At 38.4% G+C, this 13,983-nt stretch overlaps 1 protein-coding gene across 1 annotated transcript in view; it reads left to right on the top strand.

Moving 5' to 3' along the window:
* The window catches only part of adgrb2 (adhesion G protein-coupled receptor B2), a 197,035-nt gene that overhangs the window by 40,533 nt on the left and 142,519 nt on the right, over positions 1 to 13,983 (top strand). The window contains exon 2 of the mRNA XM_077742875.1: positions 3,582 to 3,688. The gene's annotated coding sequence lies outside the window, so the exon portion shown is untranslated. The remainder of the gene's footprint in view (positions 1 to 3,581; positions 3,689 to 13,983) is intronic.

Here is a 13,983-nt window from a genome sequence, read left to right as displayed (position 1 = left end):
GCTAAATCCTGCAACTATAGTAAATAGATTTATTTGAATTTGTAAAGCATATTTTCAGGCAACATCATTGGTTTGGAATGCAGGTAAAAGTAGCTTTTCTGGTTTTCTTTCTGCTGTTATTATCAAGGATTTGGCCAAATATTTCGCAGTCGAATTAAGAATGGTACTTGATTCAAGTTTGTATTTATAGGTGTAGTTTCCATACTATTAACCATTGTCGCTTCTGAAACTACATTTTCCTTCCTGGTATTGTGCAGGCTTTGTTTATGCAATTCCTTCTTTCGTTCGGATGTCCGTGTTATTCTATTAAAGCTGATATGTTTTTGTATTTGTGAAAGAGGAGGCGTTCCAAATCGATTTTGACCATAACCAGTTGTATTGCTGCAACATGTTCTCCCCTTCTGAGATGGCTGTAATGCTTTATCGATCCCTTTTGTGGAGGGACATAACACGCATGCAGTATCACTTATTTGTGTCAGGCAAACTGCATCCTCAACCGCAACACCTCCACTAATCCCAAACTCTCCTTCCATAGATCTGCAATCCATTTCCATGATTATGCCATAAGCTGATTGGGCACACCTTTCATTGTGTCCGTCCCCCCCACTACGACGCCAAGAGAGACTCTGGGGTTGGCACGGCTGGTTATTTTCGTAATGGGTTTGTTTAGATTACGTGACGCTTGCGTTTATCTTTAGTGTTAAGCTTCACACTTCTTTGACTTGCACATCAACACGATTTGTCAAGTTTGACGATTGGGCGCTCGCTAAAATGAAATCAATGCCATGCTCGTCGCCCAGCATGGGGCACCAAGTCTACTTTGTTTTTGTTTTGTTTTCTTTCTACTAAAATTCTGAAACTAGCCTTAACCTTGTATCAGTTGCATTCAATGTTCAATAATTGGTAAAAATCGTATACTTGTGCCTTTGTTATACTTATACTTTTGTAGAAGTACATCAACTACTGAAAAGTTAATTCCAACCAAACAAAAGCTGTTGATTTATTTGCTTATAAACCTTTGGGTTCCCCTTGAATTTTTATGACAGTGTAGAAAGACAAAGATGAAACGGTGAACAACAATTTGTGAGTCTGCAAATATACAACAGAGAGACCAACGGCTTTGTTCTTTAAATCTGGTTGTCACTGGCTTTTAATTAGCCAACTCCCCTTAGCAAGTACCAACACAATGCCCTTATCAATGGCACTGCAGAAACATATGAGCCTATGTACATGCTAACAAGGGCATTTAATCAACGACTGCCACACAGGCACAAGGCGAGGTTTTAATACTGAGTGTAATCCATTTAGTTGTTTTTCTAATTCCGCATACACTACATATTAGACTGTGTATTTCAAATCTAATTGGGTTGTATTCTGTATGTTGTTGTTCTGCTTATTAGGAAATGTGTGTACTGTGTTTAACCTCACCTGCCATCAACACCAGGAAAGACAAACGCCATACAAGCTATGAATTTCAGACAAGCCAAGTAGTGATTTTACTATTCCAGAGAACCTAAAGGATTCTAGATCTAACAGAAAACTTAATTTGTTCATCTCGAATGGGGGTGCTGAAGCCTATAACTGACTGAGTTGTAGACATGGTATATCTTGGAACTTTTGTCAACCAATCGTACAACTACGCATAGGTTTTTTACAGTAAATCCGAAAAACAAACTAGTTTCAATCCGATTTTAGCTTTGTCTACTGTTGTGACACTGAAAAAACGACATATGCCTCCACTGACTTGTGACAGTGCACCTGATGAAAACATTTGGGTTTTGGGTATGAGACAATTGACTGTGTTCATTCCAAAAAAGCAGCAAGGAGAAGCAGAACACCCGAATGTGATGCCCAAGGCTGCCGTGAGACTCTTCCACTCTCACTACCATTAAACCTCGGCTCCAATCAGGAATCCTCTTTCCGTATCTGACGGACTTGATCTCCGAGGGCCTACTTCACATCAGGTGTACAGCACTCTGACAGTTGATTGATCTGTACTCCAGTTCCGTGTGCTTCTCCCCTTGCCCTCAAGACAGAGGAGCTGGAAATGGAAATAGTTTGATCCAGAGCCTAAGCTAAAATGAAGGCAGTATTGCAATTGATAACAATGCTACCAAATAACAATGCGACGAAAAAAACAGTGTCATCAAAGTGTTTACATCTTATATTTCAATATTTTTAGGTGGCTTCAGGACCTGTCTTGTTGATTTTTTAATTAACACACTCATAGGCTCTTTTGTGTGTGTTAGATTGTTGTGTTTATCTCTTTCTGTGTTCTTATCCAGACGGTGTTTGGTACTGTTTGGATAGGGATAGGATGTTTAGAGATGGGGATGAATGGCCCTGTTAGGCATCATCTGTTACATTCTGACACAAAGCCATTACACATCTATACACGAACAACAACTCCATCTGTGTGTTTGTTTCCATTTAAGTGCATATATAGAGAGTTGTGCGACCGTGTGTGTGTGTGTTCTTCTCTTGAGTGAGAGAGAGAAAAATGTAGGTGACATTTTTGTTTTGTGTGTGTGTTTGGGAACAATACTGTTGGAAAAACTGTGAACAATTGTACAAGTGCACTGTATTCTGTCAACAAGCTTGGCTTGTATGCTTGTAACATGACCTTAACACAATCACTGACCCTCACCACATTTGCAATTTCCATACAATACAGATTCAAGTGGCTTGGCGGCCATGTCTATTATATTTTTGCACAATGAATCCATATGAATGTAACAATAATCTTGCACTAGAATACAAGAAGATATGGAAGCAAAGAAAGTGAAACTTATGCAATATTTATTGAAGCAGAATTGACCGAATACTCTCGGTATGTTATCAAAAATCATTACCGGCCCTTTATTAGCAGCTAGTGGGACTTGGAAACCTTGAAAGTGACAGTCCATCATATAACACCAATTAGACATGACAATATTGATATGGCCATAAGATGTAGTATCAATAGTTCCCATATTTCTTCTAAGGTCACTATGGTAATTCCCTTGAGCTAAGCAAATTGAACATTAACTATCTATTTAATGCGTGGGTAGTCCATATGAAATGTTAGCAAACTTTTAAGTCCCTGTTAAAAATATAGAACAATTTTGACTGTCAACTTGCAAATTGCTGTCCTTTTAGTAAAGATTTGTTTTAGTTTTTGTCGAAAATAACTTGCCAAAGAGTTCTTTCTACCTTAATTCATCACTCAATAGTCCTTGTGAAATTAAAATTGGTCCAACAGCTTTTACTTGTTCAGGTATTGATCTTGGTGGTTGCAAAGTGGAGCTAACTCTAAAAATGTCGTCCCAAAAAAATCCAAAATGTTGCTTAACAAAGGAGACTTAACAATATTGCATTCTTTTAGTGCTATTTCTATTCTTTAGGAAGCATTGGCGTTTTTGTTATCCTCAGAGTGCGACTTGGTACCATTTAGTTTTTATTTCATCAGACATGGGAAATAAGATGAAACCTAGAAAAAAATGAGATTCTGGCCATCTTTTCACTTACTGCATTTGTGGACTCAAAGAAGCATCTCAGCACCTGATACCCAGCCATTCATTTATTCTTTTTTACTATTTCAGATGCTGCAGCAAAGTCACCCGCGTAAAAGATGACATAGAAAATAAGCCTGGGCAGTAATGCACCTCCCGAAAACCCAGCTGCGTCATTTTTCCAGTGTCTAATCAAGGTAAACACTTAACTTTTACTCTACATTTGTTCATAAATTCATTTTTTGCAAGACTGAGAGGAGATTTTTGTTATACCAGCAGAGATAAATGGTTTATGTTCTTGCACTCCTAATGGGCAGGTAGTTTTTCTTTTAATCTTTTTTTTTTAGCAAATCTTTTTGAATCCATGCTTTGCTTTTACAATTGATAGTTCTAAACTAGAATCTACTTTTGTATTAACTAATTATATAGCCAGGGGATAAAATCTTAGACTTCACAATCAAGGCAAGGCCTAGAATTGAGGTCTGTAAAGTCCAGAATTTTGTAAACCTGAACAATCCAAAACCATTGCAAATGTTTTGGGATTTTTTGAGGGTTGAAGCTGATTAAATTAAATTGAGCAGACTTCATATAAAGTTTTGATGCTTTCCTTAAATTCTCTATCACTTAACTAATACTAATGCATCATTTTAAAAATATATGTGTATATATATCCGTTCAGATCTTAATCTGCGAAAAACCTGTTTTGTGTTCTCAAATATTTCACCCAATCCGTTTACTTTGTGCCTCAGCCAAAGCTCAAATGTTCTTTTTTGATTTTTACCTCAACTGTCATCTCCAAAATAACCTTGCTTGAAGAGCCGCGTATGAAAAACTACCCAACAAGAGCTTGCAATGCGTCCATAGCAATAACAAAGAAAAGACAGAGTGGTTGAAGTGCAGGTATTTTGCTGCCGGCTGTTTTGATGATCCCTGCTTGCCAACATGTGGCATTTGCAAGCATGCTGAGATTTCCACCTCTTGTTCATTTTGGAAGCATATCCGAGCACAGTCATGTACTTTATCTTGAGGACCGTGTCCCATTTTTATTTATTTTTTGACTGCCGATGTGCTTTTAACCTAGGAAAATGTTTAAAGTAATCCTTTAACCAAGTGTGAAAATTATGCAAACATCTTTTTATTCTGCTGCCACCTTGGGAGCCATTTGTAGCAAGGCTATTTGTCTGAATATTCACGTTGGGTGGGTGGGTAAACGGGTTGTGTAGTGAAGACTATGTTGTTATCAGAAGTGAAACAGTCGCAAGGGCAAAAGTTTGGGTTTTAGAAATATATTTGTCACTCCAAACTAGATTTTGTTTGTTTCTAAGTACTCTACATGGTGTGTTTTCCTTACATATGTAAAATAATCTGTCAATTTTAGCCATAAGTAAATTTTTCTCATTTTGTTCTCATTTCCAATGGTGATTCCAATGTGGTTGTTGCCCCAACATTTATTTGAAATGCAAGGCACTCGTCAGCGGCCAGATTAGCGTTTAACAGCGTTAATAAACAGAGGCGACCTTATCAATGTGTTTTGTTTTAATCATCAGGTAGCGGGACATTTCTGCTAATTGCCAGCAAATTGTAAATGAAATGGAATGAAACAACATGCTGATTTGTTGCCAGGAATTCAGAGGAGAAAAGGACAAAATGATAGAACATCTGTCGGCTTGTTTTAGGCATACAAATGTGTTGTGTTGACATTAATTCTACGTTGACATTTGGCCCAATTGTCTGCATTTACCAAGGGGGAAGACGGAGAAACCGTTGGGGGATCCGAGTGGGGGGAATCGGAGGACGTGACTGGGAGGTAGAGGTCGAGCCGCAAAATTCTCTAGGTCAACCTCTAGGTTGTCGTTACAACTAAAATCATTTGATGACAGACCGATAGGCGATTCCTGACAAACTAGTCCTGCTGTGATAGGGTATTTAACTGAAATATGCATTTAGAGGCCAAAAAGAATGGATAAATTGACATTTTTGACCAACCTTGGTGATAGCAAATGCTAATTTAAGAAGTTGTACTGACTTAATGTACTTTGTCCACTCTCAAAGATGAACTCTATGTTCTTCACCAATCCAGAATGAAAAAGGGAGTGGCCTGCCATTGTTAATTGACATCCAGGTGTTGCGAATCCGTTTGGTCTTGACGCTTTGAATAACGTTCTTTGCCTGACGACTGTACAAGCAAGGATGGGATGCCATCTGTGGGCTCCCTGTTCAGATGTTCAAATATGTCAGTGATGTTGAGCTTCCGCCAGTCAGCTAAAGCCAAACAGCAGCTGAGGAGCAAAGACATCTGGGCCCGACATTGCTCGCGTGTTACTCAAAACCCAGTTTGGGCTGGTGCCTGGGAATTCAATCTTTCCGCCATATCGCACCAGGTGCAAAAACTATCCATCCCTTTAGAGGTTATTCATGAATCAAGTATTATTCTTGGATTATTTATTTATAGTTATTTATGGTTCTTTCACTTGTTTTTGGTGCTGATAGTTTGATCCCCGCTTGGTGGTGGTCTAATTGTGCGAATGGATGTCGGTTTTTGTGTGCCCTACGACTGACTGGCGACCAGTCGAGGGTGTAGTTTGTCTTTTGCCTCATTTTAGATGGGAAAGGGTACAGCACCCCGCAAACCTGACTATATGTATGATAGGAATCTGGATTTGTTACTTTTTTAATAGATTATAGACAAACGTGTACATTAGAGATGAATGGCAACTGTATATATTGGTTTAAACTACATTTTCAACAAAAACTATGCCGATAGTGTGTGGGTTAATGCTAATATTTTCTGTTTGAGAACCAGGTTTGCCTGGTAAACAACAATTAAGGAGATAAAATATTGAGAGCAACACAAAGTGCCGTTGATCATTTCCCAACAACTTCAATTCTCTCACCGGTGGAATTTGTGGTGATAGGAATAGGTCGTTTGGCAGAGCGGCAGCCATTATTTGGGAGGACGTCAGAAGCCATTTGTGGTCAGCATGCATCTGTGCATGTTAATGCCTTTGTTTGCTGAAAGGAAAGCAACCAAACGAGAGATTTCCAACTAAAACTGCTTCTGTCGTTGGTCCTGTACGATAGGATGACAGCTGCTGCTAAGTGTAAGCTTCCAGGTCAGCAAACATCTGGCTGTCCCAGCCCTCGCTTGCCTGGAACTTGTCGAAATACAGAAAGGAGGGCGGCAAAAACTTCCATCATTCAAACCTGTCCTCGCTGGGGAAAGTTTTGGGGATGTTTTGACAAAGGCAAATCCCAGTAGTTTTTTATTTATGACATCAGAAATACTGGACCAACACTATTCATCAAGAGTAAGCCTACAATTTCAGGAGAACTGTGATGTATGAGTCACCATTTTGACACTTACTACAAATAGATACGTAATAGTTTCCGTATAAAACACCAAAGCGAACGTTCTGCCCTTTTTGAAATATGATTTCCCGTTGAGTACAAAGTCGAACGTAATCCAAGACCAAAAGTGCTCGTATCCGGCTTTTTTCTGGTCTGTAATAGCCTCATTAATGCAAACGTCAAGCAGATAGGACAATGTGCCCTCAAGTCAAGTCTCTTGAAAGTTACGGCATCGTCCACCTCATAGACTTCCGGAATTAGCAAATATATGAACTGTGAATTTCATGTAAAGGCTTCAGTCTTATGTGAAGTTTAATCAAACCATTTACAGTCTGAACTCTAGTTTAATTTATTTCTAATTGCTCATTCCTTTGCCATCGTGTCACACACATCAATATTAAATAGGTGTTCCATATTAATCATGTGCTTTCAAAGAGACCTGCAATCTTTTAATCGCTTAATCACATGCACACATCTTTTGCACCATTTTCTTTCTTAATTCCATTTTTTTTTGGACTTCTTTTGACTGGTTGGTAGGTGCTGACTTTTATTGATATTAGCCCAAGACTGTCTATCATTTGTCTCGTTTGAGAGATTAATACTTGCAATGGAATGGTTGTTGGGTGAGATAAGCTAACGTTGCACATGAGCGCTTCATTTATGATAAAGTAGCGAAGGCAATTACATTAGAGAACACTCATCTTTCTGTCTTTCGCTCTGGCTTTCTTTCCGTCGCACTTTGTCAAGTATCTCACACTTTTGCGCCTTTGTGTGTCACTCGTGGCGATATGTAGTGTGTCATCTCTCAAATCTTATCAAGGCAAGAAGTCAAGGACAGGAACTTTTGTTCCGTCCGCCCCGTTTTTATACCGCGATAATGCCTGGCATGCTCGACTTAGCACGGGGAAATCTAGATTTATGGCTGGCATGGTTAGTCAGCTGCAGCAGCTGCATGCAACATCCCGCTGTTGGAGGGATGGCCTCTTTCTTTATTGGCGAACATGATTTAGTGGGAGTAATTGACTGGAAATGGACTTCTGCAGGTGAAATGCTTTATGAGCCGGGTGTTGGTTAACTGCTGAATTTTAGAGGAATTGGAAAGAAGGCAGCGAGGGTGAAAGGATGAAGCATCCCTATTGGGTGTTAGACCGCGTACTTTGTCGCATTCTCCAAGAAATTTGTTCATTCTTACATCTTCATTATAAACTACAGGGATTCTTAATACAATCATGGCCACTTTATTAGGAACACACCGAACAGAATGCTAATTGTCCATGTTTTCCTCCTAAAAATATCACTTTGGTTAGAAAATTATACTGTGTGAATTTTTTTTGGCCCAGATGACCTTGTAAAGAAAATACCAGACTTTAGAGCAACTCGCCAATCAAATCAGAAAGACTTCAAAAGATGCCAAACGTCTCAAGTTCTGGGATCAAGACCCTTCCCGGCTAATTAACCAGCAACAAATGGGTTCATAAGCATACTTCTAAAAGCACCATTGATTATACGTCCGAGAAAAAAAACAAACCCTCAGCTGGCTGGATGAACAGTATCACATTATGTGTTCATGTCACATACCCTTCTGCGCATGAGTCCTCTTTATCTAGCCGAGCAGAAAATTCTCCAATGGTCAATGCAATCGAAAACAAATTAAAACAACAACAACTTTATTTAGACTCATTTCTTTTCCATGTATAGACATTCTGTTTAGCTTCCATACCATACCAACACACTTCAATATCCGTACATCACATTCATATATGAATCCGAAATTGTGTTGTATTGTGGATTAAATTGCTAGTCTTGCAGTCAATTACACTGAATATGCTAATTTCTTATATTGTAATCTGGGCAATCCCACATCTAATGGCGAGATGAGCACAAATAAACAGAAAACATTTTGCACACACTCGCACCTGCGCACACACTTGCGAATGACGGTGAAACCCCTCTTGGGAGGAGCCCTGCGAGAGCTGCCATTTTCTGCACCACTACCTGTCACCTGGATCATGCACGAGGAGGGAAATGAGCACATCAACCTCCGTTGGCTACAAGCACTCAGCTTCCCTCCTCCTCTCCCTTTTGTTTTTTTTTTCCTCATGCTACTTTCCATCCCCAGCCGTGTTAAGTCAGTGAGCTGCAGTAATTCGCAACCCCAGAGACATCCTCACTTTGCCAGTGCAGCCCGTAAATTTCCACATTTTCTCCTCCTATAAGCAACTTAAAGAGTCGTCAGAACAACTTTATATAGAGGAAAAAAGTGATGACACGGAATTTTGAATTTCAGGAAGTTTATAGTGGCAATGACGACAAGGTACGAGGCCGACTTGTTCGTGTGGAGGCGCATAGATCCAAGATCAAGGATGTTCAGTTTTATATCAATGAGGAAGTCTTTCGATTTGGCAAGGATATCAAATTCAAGAGACAATTTTTCCTCTCTCTTATAGTCAGATACAATGGGACTTTGTGAAGAAACACCAACATCCAGTTGGGTAAATTCTACTCTTTAAAATTGCTACTTGCATATTCTTGTTCACAATAATTCCTCTTCTTGAAGAGCATGCATTTTTATAATTTATCTTCCAATATACATCCATTTTCTCCTTCCATTTGAACTCACCTTTCCGTAAATGTCAAAGTTACAAAGCTCCAAAACAAGAAAAGCAACAATGTTCTATGAAAAGTCCAAAAAGAAGCAAGTTAATGCAGTAAAAACGCCTTTTGACTGTCTTTTACAAGTGGGTAATATTACTGTCTGACATCTTAATTGGCAACGAAAGATGAAGACGGCGATGTCACTAAGTCTTAATGATTTATTTGCCTAGAAAAAGAAGACATGTCTGTGGTAAAGTGGAGTTATGTCTTGAAGTGCCATTGTGAAATGACACTTTGATATTGCAAGGTTTATGACAAAGCTCTTTATTTTGGTACTGCGAGAGAAGTTAAACTGCCATTTGGAATTTGAAAAAGTGGAGAAAAGACATTGTGACAACTGACATGACCTATTTTTATAAGATGCAATAGAAAACTAGTACGTAGAACAAAAAAAGGTATGGAAGTTATAATTTAGTTTGATTAAATGCATTGTAATATATTTTGTTTAACATTAGGTATGTCATCATCAACAGTGGGCCAATAGAATGATAGGGTTAATGAAAAATATGGTAAACAACCAACATCCCATCATATTTATTCTGAGAGAAATAAAAGTGGATTCATGAATAACAATCAGAACAAAATGGAGCAAGAATTAATGCAGCTTCTTCATCTAATAATATAAATTCCCCACGAGAACTATTGAGCTGTGTTGATTGGCTTCTGTCAGCAATCAGTTGACACTCTTTCCCCAAAACGTTTTCGACAAAATTCTACTACCAGGGGCCCATAAATCAAATAAAAAATAAAAACTTAATGTCACAGGAAAACATTGATTCATGCTTTTGAGTTTTTACCCCTTAAGATAAACCTAAAATGAATCTAAATCATCGCTTTGAGCATTTTAGCCATTTCTAGCAATGCATGTAAAATATTTGTCACCCACCGACATTGTGGCAATGTGTTTTTTATTAAAATAGGGGAGGGGTTAGTTGTGAAACATATCAGGATATGTCAGACTGGTCATGCATTTGGTATTGTGTGTGGGTATGTGTGGGTATGTTGGCCTTTCCAATGGGCGAGAGGGCGTTTGAAGGGCATACATAACTGCGAGAAGTAGTCGTGCAGTCATGTGCTCGCCATCCAGACATATCTTAGACGTAGAGATAACCATATTTGGATGCAATTCATGGAATAGTGCGAAGATAAATGGACCGTGGCCATCCACACCGGGTGTCACATCATCTATAATAAAGCAGGGCTCGTAGATTACTAAACTCTGCCCTGGTACCCTCAGGAAAAGCTGTATTATTATCCACAGAACATTGCTTGTAAAATCACACAATGGATTCCGGAAAGTCGAGTCCGGCAAGGTGTTGCCTGTCGGCCTTTTGGTTGCGGGATGAAGATGTGAGGATGATACGGACGTATGAAATGAATCTGGAATGTTAACTTCCATAGAAAAGCAAGTTAATTATTGTCTATAGTGCAGGGGGTAGGGAATTTATGGCTCGGGAGCCACATGTGGCTCGTTTGATGACTGCATCTGGCTCTTTGCTAACCTGTGAGCTAAAATAGGGAAACTAGTCTTGCAGATGACATATAATGATCAGGTTAAGGCAGCCTGTCAACATTTTCTGGATTGAAATCATGCAAAGAAATGTTGTTGACGCAAATGTCTCGATCAAGGCGCAAAAAAAAATATCTTTATTGTTGAAGACAAGCAGTTGACAGGGATTCCTCCAATTTGAAGACGGCGTCCATGTAGCTAAATGGTGAAGCCGGAGGAATTTCTTACGCTTTCTACATGAAAGACGCGCGTTGAACGCATGGATTCCGCAGCATAAATTGCGAGATTATCTTGACAAGTGTTTGGCATTGATAGACACGTATGTATGTGTGTGTGTGTATGTCAGGGATTTTAATGAGCGTATCCAAAAGACAGATTTTAAATTACCACGACAGGCAAGAGACGAGGAAGCTTGGAATCTTCGGTTTCTCCCTTCGAGAGCGCAAACAACGATTGTGTTGTTGCTGTATTGCTATTTAATTAATCTCAGCAAATTAAATCGATGACGTTTTTGGTAAAGAAGTCGGATTCTAGGACACGGAATTAAAGGACATTGATTTGATTGAAATCATGTAACTTTTAAAATGTAGTCCAATGACATTTTTATGGGCCATTGACTCAGTCGTGTAATTTCAAGAGAATAAACTAAAGTGACGTGATTTAATTATTTTATTGGGCTACAAGACGGTGATGGTGGTGGGAGAAGAAATCTAACGAAGCAATTACTATGTGCGACGATGGCGAGGGTGCAGGTTAGCATTCCTGGTGGGGTGGAAAAAACAAGGCGGGCTGTCGACAGTGACGGTTATTTATGCTTTAAGGAAAAAAAGGAAAGAGCTAGACGCAAAAGTCACAAACTGTATTTTAATTAGACAACATAAATCTACCCGGGAAAGATCGATAACAGTTTTGACAGTGAATAAAAGTTGACAATTGCCTTTTTGTGCAAATTAACGGTAAACAATGTGCAATCTTTGGTAATAGAGAAGAACGTTATGTAGTCATTTTTTGCCACTCAAATTTAAGTCAACAGTATATTTTCTTGATTTATTTGACCCCGACTTGGACGGATACCTATTAATTTGTCAAGTAGAAAAGATTTATTACCAGGGGATTTCTACATAATGATCTTGCTTATTTGGGGCAATTTAGCCATTACAGAAGTATAGGAAATATGTAATTACTTAATGACCTGCTAATGAGTATGCAAATCAGATAGTATGTCGGAATTTAAGTGTTTTTCAGATTATGTTCTGTAATATGTGAACTACTCAGAGATATAAAGCTAAATAGAAACACTCTAAATCAAAATGACACCATTGCATCTGTCATATTTGTGACTCAATTAAAACAATGACTAATTGGACTTAGAATCAATTAAAAAATTGCTCCATATTAAATTAAAACAAAGAAAATCAATACCAGTAATCTGTTCTGTAATCCATAAATAAAAAAAGCAATGCAAGTACTTTTAAAATTCAGTTTTTCTTTAGGTTGTGGTGATAATTAATTAATTTTAAAGGGCATATTTTTTTGGCAAGACATGCAAAATGCATACTATAACAAATACAGGGATGGATATATTTATATATTCATTATCATAATCCAGTTTCCGCCCACATGCCAAATACATGCCTTGCAAACTGTGCTTTTTAAATAAATATAAACAGTTAAGTCATCCCAAGGGATATTTCCAATATTTTTTTGGAATGATAGACACATTTAATTTGCAATACTATCTTATCTATGCATGAAATCTGACCTTATATAGTGCCCCTCCAGGAGGCCCTCATGTTTATTGTTTCTCATTAAATGGGTAACCAGGACAACATGCCAAGTCATTTTACTCGAGTGCCTTGTACAGTCAAAAAAAGTGAAAATAAATTCAAGTTAAAGCTATTTTTAGCCGAATTTACTGACTTGTATGTTGAATTTTGATAGGTATCATTCTTTTTTTAACCGTTTTTGCTACTGCAGGATTAATTGCACAGATAGACTTGCCTTTTCTTCTTTACCATCTCAAAAGATTAAGGCAAACATTGACGGCAACAGTTGTTGTTTTTTTAAGCATTGCAGTTACCATGGCAACCCAGTTTCTGCCTCCAAAATATTTTTGACCTTCAGGCTTTCTCCAAAGTGAGCTGTTACAGCATGACTTCTCTTTCTTTAGGTCATATTCCATTCTAGGAACGTCATGCTACTTTTATTTTCCAAGATTAAACTCAATTGCCAATGAATTAAGTCACATTTTTGGGAGGGCATTTTAAAAAAAATACATTAAACAACATAACAGGCTTTCAGTAGTCATAGAGGAATAAAAAATACTATATTTAAGTCACACTTGAGTTTAAACAATGCTACTTTGAGTCCAAGAAATACAGGAATTTGCTATATAAGCATTTTGTAATACCCACAAAACTACTCTTATCTCAAGACACCTCACTTACACTGAGGCAACCTTTTAATTGTTCTAATAGACTTTTTCCCAGAGCATCCTTTCTAGCCTTATAGACCATGGCCCCGCCTATCCACTGTAAAGATAAAATATTTGCAAATATGAGCAGCTGTGAAGCATATGGAGAAAATAGGACTCATGGCGTAAAGTCATTTGAAAAAGAAAAGTGAAAAAGACAGTAGAGTGGGAAGGGGAATGATGAAGAAGAATAGAGTCAGCAGGATCCTATGCATCATCGGCCTTAATATTACACGGCCATCCGTATGTATCGAAGCATGCGCTCTGATCATGATCGGGATCATCTCTCTGGATGTAGAGCCTTCTTCACTCTCCTCCTCCTCCTCTTCCTCCTTCTCCTCCTCCTCCCCCCATCCAAGCCGTGCTCTTTCATCCATGCTGAATGGGAATTGTCTCCCAACCAAAATGCAGGCAGCTCATTTTTCAAAGGCGCATTCCCTTTAGTGCAAAGTTTCAAGAGAATGCTCTTCTTATGCTCCTAACATATTACTACTACATTACACCCT

Source organism: Stigmatopora nigra, chromosome 21 (assembly GCF_051989575.1).
Source record: "Stigmatopora nigra isolate UIUO_SnigA chromosome 21, RoL_Snig_1.1, whole genome shotgun sequence".
Classification (NCBI taxonomy): domain Eukaryota; kingdom Metazoa; phylum Chordata; class Actinopteri; order Syngnathiformes; family Syngnathidae; genus Stigmatopora; species Stigmatopora nigra.
The sequence above is the reverse complement of the archived record's forward strand: the minus strand, read 5'-3'. Positions and strand labels throughout refer to the sequence as shown.